The sequence below is a fragment of the Mauremys mutica genome, chromosome 24 (assembly GCF_020497125.1).
Source record: "Mauremys mutica isolate MM-2020 ecotype Southern chromosome 24, ASM2049712v1, whole genome shotgun sequence".
Classification (NCBI taxonomy): domain Eukaryota; kingdom Metazoa; phylum Chordata; order Testudines; family Geoemydidae; genus Mauremys; species Mauremys mutica.
Genome location: NC_059095.1, coordinates 9,677,104 through 9,697,074, shown reverse-complemented (window position 1 = coordinate 9,697,074; position 19,971 = coordinate 9,677,104). Strand labels below are relative to the sequence as shown.

Sequence of the window (19,971 nt, the reverse complement as noted above, 5' to 3'; positions counted from 1 at the left end):
GGAGCGGTCCCTGCCCTGAAGAGCTTACAGTCAAACCAGAGAAGGCAGAGGGACTTGTCAAGGAGGTCACAGGTGGTCAGTGGCAGAGCTGCCAATTGACTCATGGGTCCCTGATGCCTAGTCTGCCGGCCTAGCCACTAGCACACTCTGCCTCTCGCAATGGGACTCTGATCTCCAGTTGTACTGCAGTGCAAATAAGACAAAATATTAATAATGCCCCTTTTGTTAATTGCATTTTGTATCATCATCCCGTGTTGTGCTTAAATACGTGAGCGATACTCGGCTCTACCTTGGCTCCCATCACCCACGTCTTCACCAATCACTCAGCAAAATGATGCCTCCTTAACCCTAAGTTTTCTAATTCTAGTCAGTCCAGCAAAGGCCAATAGATCATCAAGCTTAAAACGTATGATAACTAGAGCTGTGCGAGAACAGTGGGAAATTATGCAGTTCCAGAAAAAAGAAATTGGTCCAAGTTGAACTGAAACGCTGGAAATTAAATTTTTTTTCACAGCATGGAAATATCTTGAAAAACTCCAGACTGGTAAGTGGGCTGGGAAGCTGGCCGCCCTTGGAGCCTGGGGCAGGTGGGCTAGCAGGAAACCAGGCTGACTGGCCAGTCTACGTGCCATTTCCATTGAAAGTCCATTGACAGTTTCCATTGAAAGTTTCACCGGAATCGACACAGTCGCGCAGAATGTTTCAGTTCCACTGAGTCAGCATTTTCCATCTGAAAACTGTTGTCGGAAAACTTTTGACCAGCTTGAATGAGAAACCTGAGCTGGCTTCAGTATTTTTATCACGTCACTTCTTAATCATCACCTCAATCTGTTTGTCAGTCCATGCCACCATACCTTCAAGTCAGCAAACTCCTCCATTCTAGTTATCTTGCTAATCGCCTTATGGTGAATTCCCTTTGGTCTACCTGTATCCATCCTCAATTCAGATAGGCAGGGTTGGAGACTTTATCCCAAATGCAGTATGAGCAGAGCTTTACTCAGTGATCGCACAATATCCTTGCATTTCTGTCTTGTCCCCCTGTGCAATGGAAGCCACCGATCTACCAGCCTTCTGTACCGCTGGGACATGCAAAGTTGGATTTGTCAGTACACTGAGTCTCCTCCTCTGTCCTTCACTGCATTAACTGCTCTACTTCACTTCAGGGGTGCTGGGACAATTTGTATAGTGGGGGTGCTGAGAGCCATTGAACCAAACTGTAAACCCTGTATCTGAAAGAAACCAGTTCAAGTCAGGGGGTGTGGCAGCACTGCTCGTTCCAGCACTGCCATTTAAGAGCTCTTTAGCTTGGATATCTTCTCCAAATGCATCACTTTCCACTCGTGTTCAGTTTCGTATTCCACCGTTCACAGCATTTGTCAAGATTAACCCGCCAAACAGAGTGCAGCAGACCGACTCAGACATGCACAGAGACGAGGACTATCTGTTTGTGCAGCCCCTAGCACAGCTTGGTTGGGATGAAATCCACCATCGTGCAAAGGGTAGCACAAGGTTTATGCCTTACTAGTGAGGCAATAGGCTTGTGTGCTGGTCCTCTCAATTTCACCCGTTTGACTTCCAGGAGCGGCTCATTTTAGGACCTCCTACTTCTGGCCCAGCCTGGCGGAAGTGCTCCTGTCTGCTCGCAGAGGGGTCCGAATGCATGTAGCCGTTGGAGGGAGAAGTCCATTTTTTGGTGATCATAATAATGTGACATGCAGATAGCATCTTTCGTCAGGAAAGGTCCCAGAGCACTTGGCAAGTTTTTTATATGGATCATTCACCTTCCTCTGCAACATAAAGTCAGTGGAGCAGAGCGGCTGTGATGTTCCTCGGAGATGGAACGTCCCAGCCGTTCTGCTGCTGTGACCTTACACAAGTGTCTGGGGAAGGGAAGAATACGTTCTCCAGTTAAAACTCCAGGAAGGGATTTAGAGAAGGCAAACATAATTACCCAAGTTGGAATTTTGCCAGGACATCTCTACTCTTCGAACATCTGCCAAGAGATCTCTAATGATCAAGAGTCACAAGGCTTTTGTGTATCATTTGAAAGGGCAGTCTAGTGGGGCCAGCAGATCCAGGCGTGACACTACCTTTTTTCGATAGCTTGTTTGTCACTAAGCAGTGGTGCTGTTCACGTTTATGAATACAGACGGTTGAGTGGCTGGAATGGAAGCCATTGCCAGCCGGGGCGAAAGCCAGCAGAGCCTGGGGTGCATTCATCAGTTCTCTCGTCTTTGTATGGAATAAACCTTTAAAAAGTTGCTGTTTTAAAAAGAAGTGGACACCTGGCCCCCCAATGCAGCTGCCCCTGGCAAACGAAGGAGCCAGGCATCCTGATTGTGCTGTTATTTATTTCAGTTGGCATCTCAGTATCAGAAAAATGTCAACGAACTAGCAAAAATTCAGAGAGGAGCATTAAAACTGCTGAAGGGCTGGCGGGACTGATTTATGAGTATAATTCTCGTGAACTAACTATGCACATGGTGTGTTGGCCAAGCATGACTGAGGGGAAAATGTGATAGCCAACTCCAAGTGTCTGAAGAGCGTGATCGCTAAGGAGAGAGAGGAGGCAGTTTGTTAACCTATTCCAAGGGGATATTATTAGTAGGAATGTCCTGGTATTAAAGAAAGGAAAATGTAGGCTGGTTATCAGGAAACATTTCCATTTGAGCATGGAACTGTCTCCCCGAGGAAGTGGTGGAAGTCCTATTACTTGAGTCATTTGGAACTGGACTAGAAAATATACTGTAGGGAATAATCCCACATTGGCAGGTACTGGATGGGATGAGCTAATAGGACTTTCCCATATCTGATTTCTGCAATTCTATGAGTTCCACCTGGGGAAAATGATTCTCCGGATTTCTAATCTTGGCCTGAGTGTAATGTGAGGCTCGGCGAATGCTCTGTAGAAAACTCTGGAAAAGGTTCCATGGAGAGATGTTCTGCTTCCATAAGTTGGAATTCTGTCATCTTTTCTGCTGGCTGTTAAAGGGCTTGAACTGACAGCCCTGAAGAACAAGCTCCCCCTTCCCTGGAAGGCGGCTCAGCCCTGACCTACAAGTGGAGAAAATCGAGTTCAGCCTCAGTGATCTGATCAGTCCTTAGCCTTTGCGTTCTCTGTGCTGCTGGCCCCGGGTGTCTGGCTTGAGTTACTCCAAACCCTTCTTTGCTAAGATATTTATTGCCATTCTGGAGCCAAGTCAATCTTCCTAAGCTTTCCCCATGGCCCTGCATGCTTGGCACCCTAGGCAAACTCACCGGGGCCGTTAGCACCGCATGTTTGCAGTGGGACATCCGCTCATAACAGGTCCCAGCCCCATTCTACTGCCGCACAGAGGCTGCAGCTAAAATCAGCAGCCAAGGGTTAACGTTCTCCCCAGCAAACCCTCAGACCTCTGTCATCTCCAGCCACACCCTCCTGCAGTGCCCAGCAACGTCCAGTTATTTCACCAATGTGCAGGCTGCTCCTTGGCTCATCTGGTAATAACCCATGAAAACGAACTCTCCTGGGGGAACATTATTGCTCAAGGAACTGGGTTTTCGCCACAGAGCCTTTCACCTCCAGGTCACTGGATTGAAACCAGTCCTGATGAGACATGATTGGCTGTTCCAGGCTGACAGCTGTTTGGTAGCCCATGGGGGAAATATGTTTGTTGCCTCGGTCTGATTCATAGTGGACTCGCGTCCCCATCGCAACAATTAGGTTGACACAACAATCTAGTTGACACCCCCCAACACACACCCAGAAGAGAGTCCAAGAACTGAATTGACTAAGGGGACTGAACTTGCCCTTTGTGGGAATCCTTCCAGGTCACAGTGAAGTGTGTTGGTTGGAGGGCATGTTGAAGCTTGCCCTGCTGCAGCCTGGTTGGTGGTGGTTTTGTGCATAGAGAGAGGACTTTGGGGTCCGATTCTCAAAAGCACTCAGCATTGGCTTAACTCGGCACCCAGTAACGTCAAGGTTAAAACTCCCCCTGACTTCAGCAAGAGCTGCATACAGCATTGCGTGCATCTGAAAATCCCCGGCCGTCTCTGGCACCCCTCAGTCCAGAAGGAGGAAGCTGGATTGCGGGAGGAGGGGATGCAGTTCTTTATAACCATGGGGCCTTTAGCCAGTCTCTTGTTCATTCATGTGCCCGGGCAGAGTTCCTCTGGGCAGTGTCCTTTGGACCTGTTCTCTGCCCGGTGTCCCCCTCTGCACCCCCTTGCCTATCTTGACATTCATTGTCCTCCATAATCTGTTGCTTTTTGGACTCTGTGGCCCTCCCTTATTTGAGGGGGGGGTGGGACAGTTGTCGTTTTGGTAGGCTCCACCCACCAACTCAGGGCTCAAGAAGGCTGGCACCTTTGTCCAATGCCAAATTCACTTAAAAAACCAAAGAACGCTTTAAATAATGATCATATGGCCATGCTGACATCTCACCTAGGGTGACCAGATGTCCCGATTTTGGGGGCTATTTTTATATAGGCTCCTATTGCCCCCCACCCCCCATCCTGATTTGTTACACTTGCTGTCTGGTCACCCTAATCTCACTTCTGGTTTCGCGCTCTCTGTGTGTGATCACAATCTCTCCAGATAAGGAACAGGCCATATATGTGCATTTATACACACGAAATGTTCAGCGTCTCAGCTTTTTCCACACAAACATCCCGGGGGGTGGGGGAGGGGGTTATGACTTTCACTGTGAAGTGTCACAGTGTTGAAATGAGAAATTCTTCTCGGTTTTCCATTTGCCCTAGTGACCTCAAAGAGGCTCCAGTCTGGTCTGCTGGTGAAACGCGCCGTCGGAGGCGCTTTAAGCAGAACGACGGGAGGGAGGCAGACGGAGTAACAGAAAGGCAGGGAGAATGTGATGAATCTGTCTTTGTCTTTTTAAAATTGACACCACTGGCGTCATGAGAAGCAGGGGTGGATGAACCAGTCTGGATAGTTTCTTACGAGACGTTGCCTTAATGGCCTCTTGAAGGACTTTGTCAAAAACATTTGGAAAGTCCAAATAAACGTATTCATTCATCAATTTTACGGTCTCATGGGACCCCAACGATCATCTAGTCTCACCTGCTGTCTAACAGAGGCCAAAACCTTTCAGGGAGGGTAGAATCAGATCAACCCACCACATTAATTTCACACATGCCACCAGACATTCATTCTGGACTAGTACAAGATTTGAACCCATGCCCTATAGGCGATGGGCACCATCCCCGTATCCCACCTGATGAGCTGTTCATCTCCCCTCTCCTGCTCTTTGTCATTTCATTCTTCCTCCACAATGATTTTGCCACACACAAAAGATTTCTAAGCACTTTGGGATGGTACATTTTTGGCTGAATAATCATTGGTGCTAATCCTCCTGAAAAGTCGAGATTCGTTAACATTTTCACTAATGGCCAGCAACTGTCCAGATACTGGCGGCTAATGGATAACATAGCCCCAGGAATCTGCAGGCTCAGTTGTTTTACTATGCAGCCTGCGGAGGTTTGCTTACCCCGAACGCTGTCTGAATTGGGATTGTTCCAGGAGCCCCTGGAAGAATCCAGCTCATCCCGTAGAATCTATCTCCCGACTGGGCCTTGTGGAATTCTGCAAGCAGCCCTGCCAAGTCTCGCTGCAGATGAAATGGAAGGTGCAATGTCCTGCTTTGGTTTTAACCCTTATGTTTTGAAGGATTTTTCAGTATGTGTCAAGGGGAGTGTTAATTCCTCTCCTCCTCTTTGTGAAAACTCGCTATATTTCAGCGCTCCCAGCTGGAGAGCCCTGGAAGGAGCTAGAGAAGAAGGGCCCTTGAGAGCCAGGGGTCCTTTCCCATTGACAGACAGATTCAGGGTAGATTATACCAGATACCACGGGAAATTTGTATTTCAGAAACATTCACTCAGTATTTTTCTTTACTGGCTGCCCGACATGTCTCTGTCATGTGGCTGTGCACTACCTTAGAGGCAGGTGAAGTGATTACTTGTTCTGCAAAGCACTTTGGGGTCCTTCAGGATAAAAGGTGTATTTATTTATATAGCAAGAGAGAATAATAATCATAATAATTAATAATGTACTGGGATAGAAGAGACAGGCACTGCCCCAAGGTGCTGCACCTACGTGCCTCCGGCCTGGACTGTTTTTGCATAATTACCCCCGCCTGTAAACCATCCCGGCTTCCCTTAGGCTCCAGATTAACATCCTAGCTGCAGTCCACCCGCATCCTAGCAATTGCAGGATCAGGGGTGTAGGTCTGGTCTGTGCTAGGTAGTGTCAGTTGGCACAGCCTTGCATGCATCCGCACTTAATTCTGCGTCCTGCTCACACAGCTATTCCCCTACTCCCGAGCGACGTACAACCCTCTACCAGCAGAGTGCCAATGTGGACGTAGAAGTACCAGTATGAGCAGTCCTCCGACAACAATCCCACAGTGCAACTGTCCCTTCAGCACTGCACTGCCTGGTAAAGGCTTTGAATCCTGCTGCCCATGGGTGTCATATGTACTTCTGGGCAGTAACACTGACAGACTCCAGTAATCAGCAGGTGGGCTTGAACCTGAGGTCTATGGAGCTTCGGGCATCAGTCTCTACTGCGTGAGCTAAAAGCCACGGGGCTCTTAGCCAGAGCTGCAGCAGACTCATTAATTTCTAGATCAGTGGTTCTCAACTGAGGTATACGTACCCCTGGGGGTACACAGAGCTCTTCCAAGGGGTACAGCAACTCATCTAGCCGTTTGCCTAGTTTTACAATAGGCTACATAAAAAGCACTAGCAAAGCCAGTACAAACAAAAATTTCATCCAGACAGTGACTTGTTTATACTGCTCTATACACTAGAATGTAAGTACAATCTTTATATTCCAGCTGATTTATTTTATAACGATAGGGTAAATGAGAGAGTCAGCAATTTCTCCGTACTAGTGCGCTGAGACGCTTGTGTGTTTTTGCGTCTGATGTTGTAAGCAAGTCGTTTTGAAGTGAGGTGAGACGTGGAGGTCCGCAAGGCAAATCAGACTCCTGAAAGGGGGACAGGAGTCCGGAAAGCTGGAGTGCTACTGCTCTAAGTGCCACTAGAGGGGGACAAAGCACCACATCCAGCAGCCATGGGTTACACAAGCCTCCCATTTTAAAAGCTCAGTGGGTTGCTGCCAGCAACGATCTGTTACCTGCTCCATAGGTGCTGGAACCGGGGGCGCTGCCGCACCCCCTGGCTTGAAGTGGTTTCCATCAGATACAGGCTTTACAGTTTGGTTCAATGGCTCTCAGCTCCCCCAGTGTAGAAATTGTTCCAGCGCCCCTGCTGCTATCTTTCTCATCTCTGCAAGCATGGCCCCTGCTCAGCCTCCTGCTGCTGCATGGCCCAGGAGTGAGATTCTGGATCGTCTTGGGCTGTGGGCAGAGTAGCATGCGCAGGCCCAGCTGCGGCACTCCCGCAGGATGGGGGGAAGTCGGTGGGAGCTAAGCCCCTTGCAAGAAAGGCTCAAAATCATGTATGGCCAGGGTCAAACGTGCAAATTCCTGGGTTCACAACTGCAGTGAAGTGGGCAGAGCTTGTGTGACTGTTTCTGCTCCCGAGGGCAGATGTGACACTTCCTTCTGGCTCTTGAAAAATAAGTCGTATTGTCCTGAAACCAAAGGAAATTTAACCAGGATCCGCTTTCCACTGATGCCACTGGGAATTTTGCCATGCCCTTTGATGGGAGCAATATCAGCCCTGAAATGAGCTACCACCAAAGTCATGTTTTACCATCAGATTCCCATGCGGAATTTGGCCTAGGAGCATTAAATGTCTTTAAAAAAATCCAAGGGAAGATTTTTAGCCAGCGCCAGCCAACCATGCGTTTTCCATTGGACAGTAGCTGAACTTCCAAGGTGACTTTGTGTCTGTTCGTTCATGTATTATCCGTGCACTTGTGGAACTTGAGAAAAGTTGAATAAAGATGCAGGGCCAGATTCACCAGTGCAGTGCCGCAGAGGCGCTGGAACTGGGGATGCTACCACACCCCCTGGCTTGAAGTGGTTTCCATCATATGCAGGGTTCACAGTTTGGTTCGATGGCTCTCAGCCCCCCCCCCCACTATACAAATTGTTCCAGCCCCCCTGCACTCCAACTGCTTTGCACTGCCCCGGCAGTTATAAATCCACATTAGCTGGTCAATTCCCCAGGCTCATGGCTCCTTTGTGTCAGCAGAGCATGGTAAAGCAGCCAGCGCGTACTGGTGAACGTGACCCTGATTAGTTATAAACCCAAAGAACTCTCCTGCACCTGGTCTGGTGCTTGAACGATAGGCCTCCCCCGGAGAAATACCTTGCAGCAGGGAGTCCCAGGTCTTGACTTGAGCTTGCACTCCAGGGTTAAAAATAGCAGTGGAGACATTCCCGATTTGGACTATGAAACCCAGGCTCTAAGGCTCTCTGCTGCAGTGGTTTTGTTGCATTGTCGCCATACCATAAGGAAATTAGGCACCTGAATCCCACTGAAAGTCAATGGGCCCCTAATTCCTTTCGGCTCGTTTGACATCCCAGCCTATGTGGGAGTTGTGTGGAGAACTAGATGAAAAATGGTTTTCCTGTCCTGTGAAAATTTTCAATATATCAAAAAACTTTCCCAACCTGAATTGGGACAAAAAGGCCAAATCTCAAAAATGTCAGGAGGGGAATGTTCAGGTCAATTGAAATGTTTCATTTAAGATTGAGACACACAGGTGGGTGAGGTGATGTCTCACCAACAGAAGTTGGTTCAATAAAAGATATTGCTTCAGGCACCTTGTCTGTCTAATATCCTGGGACCAACATGGCTACAACTACACCCAAGAACATAAGAGCGGCCAGACTGGGTCAACCAAATGTCCATCTAGCCCAGTCTCCTGTCTTCCGACAGTGGCCAACGCCAGGTGCCCCAGAGGGAATAAACAGAACAGGGAATCATCAAGTGATCCATCCCCTGTCGCCCATTCCCAGCTTCTGGCAAACCGAAGTCATTTCAATGTTGACAGTTTTTATTTTTAAATTGTTAGTCTCATTTTTAATTTTGAAAGGAAAAGTCATTTTAAACTAGAACGCTGGAGATTTTTGTTTATAAATGTTGAAATGTTCTGTTTTGACCATTTGGAAACTTTTTTTGACTTTTATTTTCTAGCCATAAAATTAGTCGAAACTGGCCATTTTCCGCAAAAAGTTTCCAATTCAACTCATTGGTGTTTGTCGACCCAAAACCCACTGTGTTTGAAAAAAGCCCAGCCAGGTCTCTCTGGGAGTGCTCAGCACCCTTGAAAATCAGGCCATTGATTTAGGTGCCATAATATGGAAGGACGGGATGTTCAAAAAGCCTATGGGAGTTAGGCACTCAGTCCTACTGAAATTTAATGGGAGCTGGTTCCTTCGGATCTCTTGAAGAATCCTACGCTAGTTGCCTAACATTAGTGGGCTGGGTTTGCAAACAGTGAGGCCAGATTAAGAACAATTCAAGGCAGCAGCGAATGTAGGGCCTGACTTTCATTTACACCAAGGGGCCTTAATATAAATAAGAATCAAACTTCCTGTGCTTAGTCTGCTTTGAAATACTGAGGCTGGTTACGGAGCCGTGGGGGATGGGTAGTGCACAGAGGAGAGACCTGAAAGCTTCGATTTTGGTTGAGGTTCTAATGGGGGCAAACGAAAGAGCAAGCCAGCGCAGAACTAATCATCAGCTGGGACTAACAGCAAAAACAGATCAGCTGAGCCCACCGGGGCTGCTCCTTGAAGACCCTTAAGTCATACGCTTAATTTATAGTTGAGGCGCAGCTTAATCGGCAGCCAACACAAGTAGTGCAAGAGCTGACTAATATTCACACCCGTAGCGAGTGATCTTTAGATGCAGGCTGGGACCCCGGTCAGTAGATCCTCGGGTCATTGCGAGGGCTGACTCCCCACATCCAAATTGTTGCCCTGGGAGCCTGGAGGAGAGCACACCACTGACGCCGTTTTCTAAGCAGAAGATTTTTTTTCCCTTTCTTGTTCATCTCCAAAGATGCGTGTAAAACTCACATTAACGCACACGCTTAAAAGACACGTTCGTGGGCTCTCCCCTTTTTTTTTTAGAGGGCAGCGTTAAGACACCAGGGGGAAAAGTTTCAAACTTCATCAGCTCTGCTGCACTTGCAAAACGTTCTGGGCACTCACATGCAAGCGGATGTTTGCACGAGACCAGCATGCATTTGTGCAAAGCAGGTGACTCCGTGAAAACGGATGTTGGTGTACGCTAGTTGCTGTTTCTTGTGTGAAAGTGTCCGTTTTGAGTGTGCAAATGTGCTGTTAATTTTTTGCAGGCGGGGCCCATCATTTGTGGAAGTGGCTTGGATGCTGAATTTTGAAGTATCCAGCCCTTAACATCTGCTGCATGGCAAAGGCTGAGAAACATTTTTAGCCCTGATTCAGGGAAACTATTAAGCATGTGCTTAAGTTTCATTGTGCTTACGCCCCAGGAAGCCAATCTTACGTGCTGCCTTGAGTTGGGATGGTCTCCTGTCCGCATTGGCCATTCTTAAGGCTTAGACACAGCTGCTCATGGACTAAATTCCCATTGCCAGTCTGCCCTGCAGTCCTCTTGCTGCATGTTGTGCACATGCCCAGGGTATGTCTACACGCAGAGCTGGGTGGGGGGGTGATTCGCAGCTCGAGGAGACCTACTGGTCCTAGCTCGCATCGCACCAACGTGTAGCCACAGCTTCACAAGCAGCGGGAGGGGCTAGCTATGGTCTGGGATGAAGTATCCCAGGGGAATCTCAGATCCCCCCCATAGATCCCACCTCCTGTGCTGCAAACCACACCCTAGCAAGGAGGATCTCTCTGTGCCCAAACAGCTGACAATGCCACAGCAGAACTGTCATCGCGGCAACCCTAACTAGTTGATCTCGGGGATACTTTGAAATAGTAAAATGCTTTGTGATAGTTGATGGTCTGACAGACAAATAACCAGCCTGTCTGAGTTGTTGTACTGCCCAGAGATGACAGCCGATTACAACCCAGCTCCACGCCAGCAGCTAGCTGGAGGCAACACATTAAAAATGGCAGGGATCTTCGAGGACCTAACATTGAGAGTGCTTCTGTTACATCTCGTTGGCCCATGCACAGAGTGAGGGCATGTGCTGTGATGGTGGTCAGGCCTCAAAGCTACGTCCCCCTGGGCTGGGTCAGTACTGGACTGGGAGATTTTTAAGGGACGTCAGGCTCATGAACTGGCATTTCCAGTTCACTAGGAGGCCCTGTTCCCTTTGGATCAGCAGCGAAGCCATGCTCCTCCAGGGCAGTAGGGATGCTAGGGGTGGAGACTTTCAGAAAAGGCGCATAGCCTGGGCCATCATGTGTGGTCATCAAAGGTCCATGGTGATTCTTACATAAACAGGGGTGTTTAACCACCATGTACGTGGCAAAATATCCACTTGGATAAGAACATTTTTTCTGCCTCTCCCTGCAGTTTCACGTGGCATCATTCACTTGCTGAGTTTTGTTCTCTGTTAAGAACGGTTGCTGTCTCACCCCAGAGCGGGCTGCATTTCATTGGTAGCTGAAGCAACCCCAGTGCAGTGTGTGAGGTAAAAGGCATTGAAAGATCAGTCTCACTGGACAATGCAGATTTATCTTAGAGACTTAGCTGGCCTCTATCACGGCAGTATCCAAGCCCCCCACAATCTTTAATATGTTTATTTTCACAGCCCCCCTCTGAGGTAAAGCAGGGCTGTTCGCCTTTTTCAGAGGAGAACTGAGGCACCAAGTGTCTGATATAAGCTCACACAGGGAGTTTGGAGTAGAGCAGGGAATTGGACTCTGATCTCCCAAGACCTAGGCTGATGTTCTAACCACTGGCCCATCCTCCTTCTTTAGGACCTGTCCTTTCCAGGAGAGCGTCTAGCATTCCTTCTTTTCTCCCGCTGCAACTAATGAATAAGTGACATGAACCTCATTCTCCTCTCCCCCATACCGGCTGCTTGTATCTACAGTAGAACCTCAGAGTTATGAACACCAGAGTTACGAACTGACCGGCCAACCACACCCCTCATTTGGAACCGGAAGTGCACAGTCAGACAGCAGCGGAGATCAAAAAAAAGCAAGTACAGTACAGTAGTAATGTAAAAAGTGGGTAAATGTAAACTACTATCAAAATAAAGGGAACGCGGCGTTTTTCGTCTGCATAGTAATGTTTCAAAGCTGAATAAGTCAGGGTTCAGTTGTAAACTTTTTGAAGAACAACCATATGTTTTTGTTCAGTTACGAACAATTCAGAGTTCTGAACAGCCTCCATTCCCGATGTGTTCATAACTGTGAGGTTCTACTGTACTTTTCTCTAGTCTAATACTCAGACCGTAATCTCTCTCGGTCAGGGACCAACGTTTCCTTCCAAGGATGTAAGGTGCCTTGCAAATGGGCCCTCGATCAGGGCCTGGGGGTGGTATTGCAATAGAAACGAAATCATTGATGATAATTAGTCAGGATGAACTAAATTTAAAAATACAGATTAACCACTGGGAGGCAGAGGGAATGATCCCAGACAGACACATGATACACTATGCAGCAGAAGTCATAATGCTGACAGTCCGTATGTTGCAGTCTGTCTAATACTTCGTGATGGAAGCTGGGATTAACAACGGTTCATAGAAAAGCAGGTGCTCTACAACATATGTGGAATTTCAAGTTATTTCATATTGATTCCCCACATTCTGTCTAGAAAGCCACATCCCAGTGGCCCCAAAACTGGTGTCCTGCAACACACTTACATAGGTCTTCACCTAGATGGATATCAGCAAATACAAGCTTCTCTCTCTTTCTCCCCCCCCCCCCCCCGTCCTCCCCCTGGTAAAATGGTTCAACCCTGACCTACAAGGCCATCATTAGGGGTGACAAATGGTTCAGTCCCAATGGCCTGGCCGGTCCCTGACCTCTTTGCTTCCTGTGCTGCTGGCCCCATGCGGCCAAGGTTTGTGTTAGTCAAGACCCAGCCTTGCTAAGAGATTTACTGCCATTCTTGAGCCAAGCCAATCTTCCCAAGCCTCTTCGGTGCTGCCTGACGCAGTGCAAAACGTGACATGGCCCTTAACCCGTGTCCCATGAACGTCATGATTACAGGCTAACTTCTCAGTGGGACATCTGCTCATAACAGGTCCCAGCACAGAGGCTGCAGCAGAGATAGGTAACCAAGAAAACCCTCTGCCCACTCCTTCATTTCCCAGGCATTGGCCAATTAAAGGACAAATGTGCCCAGGGCATTGGTTGGTTAAAAGACAGGTGCCAAAGGACAGGAGTGACCTTGTCCTGTTTTGTCTCCTAATTATTGTCTTGGTGGAAAAGAACCTTTATAAAATGTCATAAAACCCCCAAGTTAACACTTAATGCAATTGTGGCTTAATGCCGATTTGTTTATGAAATTGTGTCTTCCTCAATTGTGGTGCCAAAGCATGTTACAGGAATATCAGCATGGCATACAGGAAGCTTTGCCATTCTTCCACACCAGTGGAGAAAGGATAATGAATGGAAAAAATATAGAAATCAGGCACAGTTGACAAAAATCTGCTTTGATCACCTAATCCCACCCCCCTGCCAAGATAGGAGCCTTCCCTGTGATCTTTTCTCCAGTTCTTTGTCCTGATCTACTTATAACTGACCCACCTTGATGGGGTTTCCACTGCTTCCCTTGGGAGCTTATTCCACGGTCTAACAAATCTGACCATTAAGAAACGTTTCCGGAAACTTAACGTCAAATTTCTTTCGTTCCATTTTTTTCCATAACCCAAGCTCGAATTGATGGGATTTTGCAATGTTTCCTGTCTTCAATAGACAAGTGCAGAACAAGATGAGATGGCAAATAAATTTAGGGAAATAGATGAAAATTTGCCAACAGCCTGTCTTGTGGAGTATAGTTTGTCGATATTTGTAGGTGGAGAACCTACGAAGGCCCCCTCTTTAAAGGTGTCAGGGAATCTCAGCCATGCTCTCCTTCCTGTATTGCTAACTGGGACCAGGGCTTCTGGCTAGATCCAAGTTAGATGGGAGAAAAGGCTCTGGAGGTGAGTCCTGGTATGGAAAAGTTTGAGAGCGACTGGGTAAAAGGATGTCAGGCCATTTTAATCCCTACCCCAAGCTGTCTACCTCCCCTCTGTTTTAAAAGAAAACTCAGGGGGCCTGAAACACTCGAACCTTCCTCCAGTTTTGTTGTGCTGCACCACTCCTGAAATCAACAGAGCAACCCTAGGGTGAAACTGGAGCCATGCAGCGGTGAATCAGGCTCAGTGCATTCGCAGTGATACTTAACAGGCCCTCAGTGCTCTGAGGACGTAGAGAAAGATATAAGAGAAGGGACCACGCACTGTAGCTTACCTGACTCTGCAGATGGGGCGAGGGTCTCGGCTGGATTTCTTTACATCAAATACGCAGAACGAAAGCGAACGATATTCCTGGGTGTAAAAGCAACGTAATGGCTTCAGAAGAGAGCGAGAGGGAAACAGGCCACATCCCATCCCCTCTGCTGACTGACATTCGCAAACCCCCGCCTATAGGTTTCTTTGAAATGTGACCTATTTCCTTGTCGCAAAGACAGGAAAGGAAAGAAGAGAAAAAAGCTCTGCAGCGTTGAAGGGGTACAGAGTTCTGAGAACCAGCCCGGCATGGTTGCATAACTGCCTGGTGCAGAGGAAAACAAAATCAAATGTGCCCTGCCTGGAGAGCAAAGTTCATCCACGGAGCAGATGCCATCCGGGAAATGGGCCCTTTGGCACAAATGCACCTTGCTAACATGCCACGGCCCTTCACTTGGAAATCACTGGGGGGCTAGAGCACAGGGAATCTGCACCTGGCCGCTCCACTGAGACCGCCAGGAAAGGGCCATTTGTATTGCCCCGCTACGGCTTTTTGGGATCTGACACCCGTTGTAACGATGCTGGTTCTGGCGGGACCCAACTGAGAGTGCCAATTCAGGACAAATTGCTTAAAGCAGGGCAGGTACGGCCCAAGGCTGGGGTTTTTCCACCTCTAAGGCAAACCAAACCAGACAGACAGAGAGGACTTTGGATTCACCCCACTGGCTAACCACAAGTCGCACAAGCAATTCCCTTAGATACTCCAGTTTGCTAGTATCACCACCAGTGCCACTCATTATGGGGATGAATGGTTATGAAAACCAATGCCCCAGTAAAAGAAAAAAGGTTCTCTTGATCCCAAAGGACCAAGCCCCAGACCCAGGTCAATATACAAATCAGATCTTACCCACAAATCACGCTGTTGCCAACCCTTTAGAATCTAAAGGTTTATTCAGGTGAGAGCTAGAATTGGTTAAATGGAATCAATTACATACAGTAATGGCAAAGTTATTGGTTCAGGCTTGTAGCAGTGAGCGAATAAACTGCAGGTTCAAATCAACTCTCTGGAACATCCCCAGCTGGGATGGCTCCTCAGTCCTTTGTGTAGAGCTTCTGTTTGTAGCAAAGTCCCTCCCGAGACAAGATGGAGGAGCTGCAGCAGCTTTTTATAGTCTCTTGCCATGTGGTCTCTGCTTTCTTTGTCCCAAGGACGAGCTGTCCATCACACGGCATGGAAAAACCTCAGAGTTCTGCCTAGAGGCATGTCCCTGCATGTCTTGCTGAGTCACAAGGTGTATCTGCTGTCTCTCAGTGGGTCAGTTGTGTAGCTGATGGTCCTTAATGGGCCATCAAGCAGGCTAGGCAGAGCTGACACCAACTTGTCTGGGGTGTAACCCAGAAGCACAGCACAAGTTTGAAATACAGACAGTATAGAACCAATACCTATAACTTTAAATACAAAAATGACTCATGCACACAGAGAGCATAATCATAACCAGCAAACCACAACCTGGTCTTAGACACCTTATTTGACCCCCTTTATACAAGATTTGGTGCCACGACAGGAGCTTGGTTGCCACAATGATCTATATGGTTACAGTTCATGTCAATAACGTCACACCTGTCCACTAAGAGCTGATCTGAGATCCACCAAATCCATTTCACGCTGAACAGCCTCAGATGGGAAAGACTTACAGTTACCCCTGCACTGGCTGTAAATCCCTGTCTGAGAGGTGAAAGGCTCCACATCCCATTACTGATCCAGCCATCTCGACTCTATTTGTCAGCAGGCAGACCTCGCCTCCTTATGAGAAAAGCTCTATGTACCTTTACAGACGGTAGCAGTAATAACCGTAGCTCATTGCGAGCACCCAGAAGGCACGTCGGGAGGATCTCATTCTGATCAGTGCCTCTTTCTCCGTGGTCTCAGAACAGTGACCAAGCTTTGGCTTTGTCCATCTTCCGTGCTGCTGCATGGAAAAGACCCAGGATAACGGTCCCAGTCCTTTGGCTCACAAATCCCCTTGCTGCCGTTTCACTGAGCATGCTGCAGGTATTTCACATCCTGGTTCCCCCAGAGCCCCACTGGTGCTGAAGGAGGCAACGGCTCCTTGCCTTGGAAATCTTGGTCCTGTGGATGCATTTTGGTCTATCCTGTTCCTCCTTCAGATGGCTTTGTTGAGCCCTCTCTGAAAAGGCGCGCAGCAAAGGCCCTGTCTACACCACAGTCACGGTGTGGGGAACAGAGTTTAGCACCTTTTGCCACCAAAATCCCAGCCTTTGAGGATGTAGGAGATGCTGCATTGGCTCTTAGTTGTATTTGGATTTGGGATTTGGTCCTCTTCATAGGCCGCCTTCCACAGAGGGCAGCACAAGCTTCTGAACAGATCTGACTCAATCCACTAGAGGGCAGTGGTCACATAGTCCCTTCCACCATACGAAAACCAGCCTGGGCCTCCCCAGTGACCGACATGGTCAAATAACTTCTGGGTTTGGTTTCTGTCTGTTTAAGGAAGGGGGCTGAGATGTTTAGTGGAGGGGTTCTGAACCTGGGCGGGTCACAACCACCCTGCCCTTCTCAGATTGGTCCGAGCTATATCCCAGCTAGATTTGGAGAGTGATTCCGGGGGGAGTCCCGGTATGGAAGAGGGGAGAGGGTGCAGGTATGGAAAATGTTGAGATACACTGGTCCAGTAGTTTGAGGTTTAATCCACTGATGTTTTAAGGTCCTCGGACGCGTGCAAACAAGGTCCTAGGACGGAAAGCATATGACAGACCAGCTACCCATGAATGTTTCTCCTCACCACCCCCACCCCCATGGGGTTTTATTGCCAGGTTTCAATCTGGGATTTCTTTTCTCACATTTAATTCTGCAGCAGCATGAGATTGTGACCACCAGCCTATATTAAAGGTTTAACACTAAACACAGGACTGCTACGCTGCATACCATCCCCACTCAAAACTTCATAGCCTCAGTAGAGATAGGACCCAGATCTTCCTGCTTACCAAGGAAGCAGTGCATTTGCGCTAAAGGGAAGCCAGGGATATCTCTCGGTAGTATAGGACAGTGGCTCTCAACCAGACTATTGTATCCTTTTAGGAGTCTGATTTCTCTTGTGTACTCCCCAAGTTTCACTTCACTTAAAAACTACTTGCTTACAAAACCAGACATAAAAATACAGAAGTGTCACAGCGCACCATTACTGAACGATTGCTGACGACTTTATTTTTACCATGTAATTATGAAAAAAATCAATTGGAATATAAATATTGTACTTATGTTTCCATGTACAGTGTATATAGAGCAGCATCAACAAGTTGTCTATATGAAATTTTCATTTGTACTGACTTCGTTAGTGCTTTTTGTCTAAAATAGGGAAATATCTAGATGAGTCGATGGACCCCCTGGAAGACCTCTGCGTACCCTCTGGCGGTATGTGTACCTCTGATGCACAGCTGGGCAATTCTGATTCCTCCAGGAGAGGGCAGTGGTGTGTATGCACATAAACACACACACACACACACACACACACACACTGCTCATGTCTCTGCAAACACGTTCACAGCCCAGTTACTGACTAAGCCCTAATTACACAACACATCACAACCACACCAGTCAGTCCCACAGCCCCTGCAACAAGATGACAGAAACATACATCCAGAACTTGGCAGCAGAATGCATACTTTAGCAAGAAATGTTCACAGTCCTGCAAGCCTTCCAACAAAATATAGCAGGGTGACATATTTTCATACATTAATCCCAGACCCATCAATATAATCCATAAATGATTCCCATATGTTTGCCCATCACCCTCCTCTGTCTTGTGCTTTATAAATCACCGTCTCCAGCGACGCTGTGTAAATCAGCCTTGCTACCTCCCATTCTGTTGCCTTAAAACAGTTCTCTCTGCCACCACTGAGAGCTGAGACGCCTTCCTTAATTCAGTGCGCTTCAAGCCAGAACTATGATTAAGGATGCACGCGGCTGGATTAGCTGCCGTGTCCAACGGCCTCAGCCAGAGCCTGTCCACTGGATCTCGTGGGCTTTGGGTCTGGCCTCCTGCAGATTCTTGGATTTTTAACAACCCAGCGTCCTCTCAAGTTGCCCCAGGAGACCGTCCACGTGCATCGATATCTATGCTTTGGCCAGCTGAGGAAGACAAGATGATATCCATGAATCAGGGCCTCATGGGGGAAAAAGTAACGCACAAAAAAACTCAGGGGAACCGGGTCATCTGGATTCAAAATCAACAGGCTGATGAGGTGAGGAAGGGAAGCCTAGTGGTTGGGGAACTAGCCAGGGGTTTGGGAGGCTTGGGTGGCAAATCACATTGTTTCTTTGGGCCTCAGTTCCCCGTCTATGAAATGGGGATGTCCTACCTGCTGGGTGTTGAGGATAAATCCATTAACAATTACGAGGTGCGTAGAGATTCTGGTAACTGAGATGGTATAAGTACCATAGCATGCCATAAGTACCAGGCCTCGGGGTCAACTCACTCTGATTGCACACACTGGTGGAAACGGAGCCGCTCCCGATATACATTGGGAGATCAGAGTCAGGCTTTGGTCTGATTATCCCAAAGGGCGCTGCGGTAAGGGGTGTTCTTAAAGGGTCCCGGTGCTGCTGAAATCCTTTCCTGGGAACTGATCAAAGGACGCAGAGGAAGGAAGCCAGCTTTGTATAACAGGAAAAATGGAGGTATTTGCACATGAGGGAAGTGAACCATCAAGCTGAATTTCAATGTGCGCAAGGGACTACCGCCATCTCAGTGTGTTATTACGTGCAGGATGCTGCACAGTACAGGGACCCGAGGGTGATTGAACATACCAACCTTACTGTCAGCCTGAGCCAGTCATTGCCTGTTTAGCCTCAGCCAAGGACCCTTTCTCTCCATGGTATTCGCCTGCACATTTGTCCTTGTTCAAAGCCCCCATTAGGCCGGGGCAATAAACCACGTCCCCTTCCGGCCACCCTGTCAAAGCCATTGGTCATTCGATAACACTTCCAGACTGGGTCTTTGTTCTCCCTAGTGACAATACAACTTTGGAGGTGTAGTTCGGGTGACGTCAAGTGACCTGCACCAAACACATTTAATCACCTCCATGACAAGGAATACCTGAGATTAATGAAACTGATCGCATTTTTTTTTAAATGGGATCTATTTCTCCCTATTGGTGCTGTTAGCTTGCTTCCTTTTTGCATTTCTCTCAGCTCAGGCTATGAAAATCAAGGATGTGAGTTTCACTTTTTTTTGGTAGTCAGTTTCACTTGCAAGGGCTCAGCCCTGCAACTTTTGGGTGGCAAAGGTTGCTGGGAGCGCGAGTTGCTGCTGCTGCTGTTTATTACAATAGCACCTAAAGGTCCCAAGCAGGTCCTCGTTGTGCTGGGTGCTGTACAAACATAAAAAAATCCATGACTTGAGATGCTGACAATTTAGATGGCACATGAAGTGTGGAGAAAGTACAGTCAGGTGATCGGGATGTTGGCTGGCGCATACGTTAGGTCCAAGGCTTTTTGGCTGAGGGGATAGCTGGGTAGACGGGGATAACTGAAGGTGGTAGAGACCATGATCTCAGCACAGAAAGACCTGGTTCCTGATTTTATTTCGCTGTGCAATAAAACGATCACAACACAGCACCAGGCCTCTGCATCACACCCTTCTTTGTGTCGTCTT

The 19,971-nt window shown here is 47.9% G+C and overlaps 2 protein-coding genes across 6 annotated transcripts in view; one reads left to right on the top strand and one right to left on the bottom strand.

Annotated features, from left to right (window-relative positions):
• The window catches only part of ADAMTS10 (ADAM metallopeptidase with thrombospondin type 1 motif 10), a 132,913-nt gene that overhangs the window by 7,472 nt on the left and 105,470 nt on the right, over positions 1 to 19,971 (top strand). The gene's annotated exons all lie outside the window — the stretch shown is intronic.
• The window catches only part of LOC123355754 (tyrosine-protein kinase ZAP-70), an 84,297-nt gene that overhangs the window by 29,186 nt on the left and 35,140 nt on the right, over positions 1 to 19,971 (bottom strand). The window contains exon 2 of one of the 4 annotated variants that reach the window (XM_044998394.1): positions 14,319 to 14,395. The exons of 2 other annotated variants lie outside the window; for them this stretch is intronic. The gene's annotated coding sequence lies outside the window, so the exon portion shown is untranslated. Of the gene's footprint in view, positions 1 to 14,318; positions 14,441 to 19,971 lie in introns of those variants that run through there. One more of the 4 variants, XM_044998392.1, reaches the window with a different exon arrangement.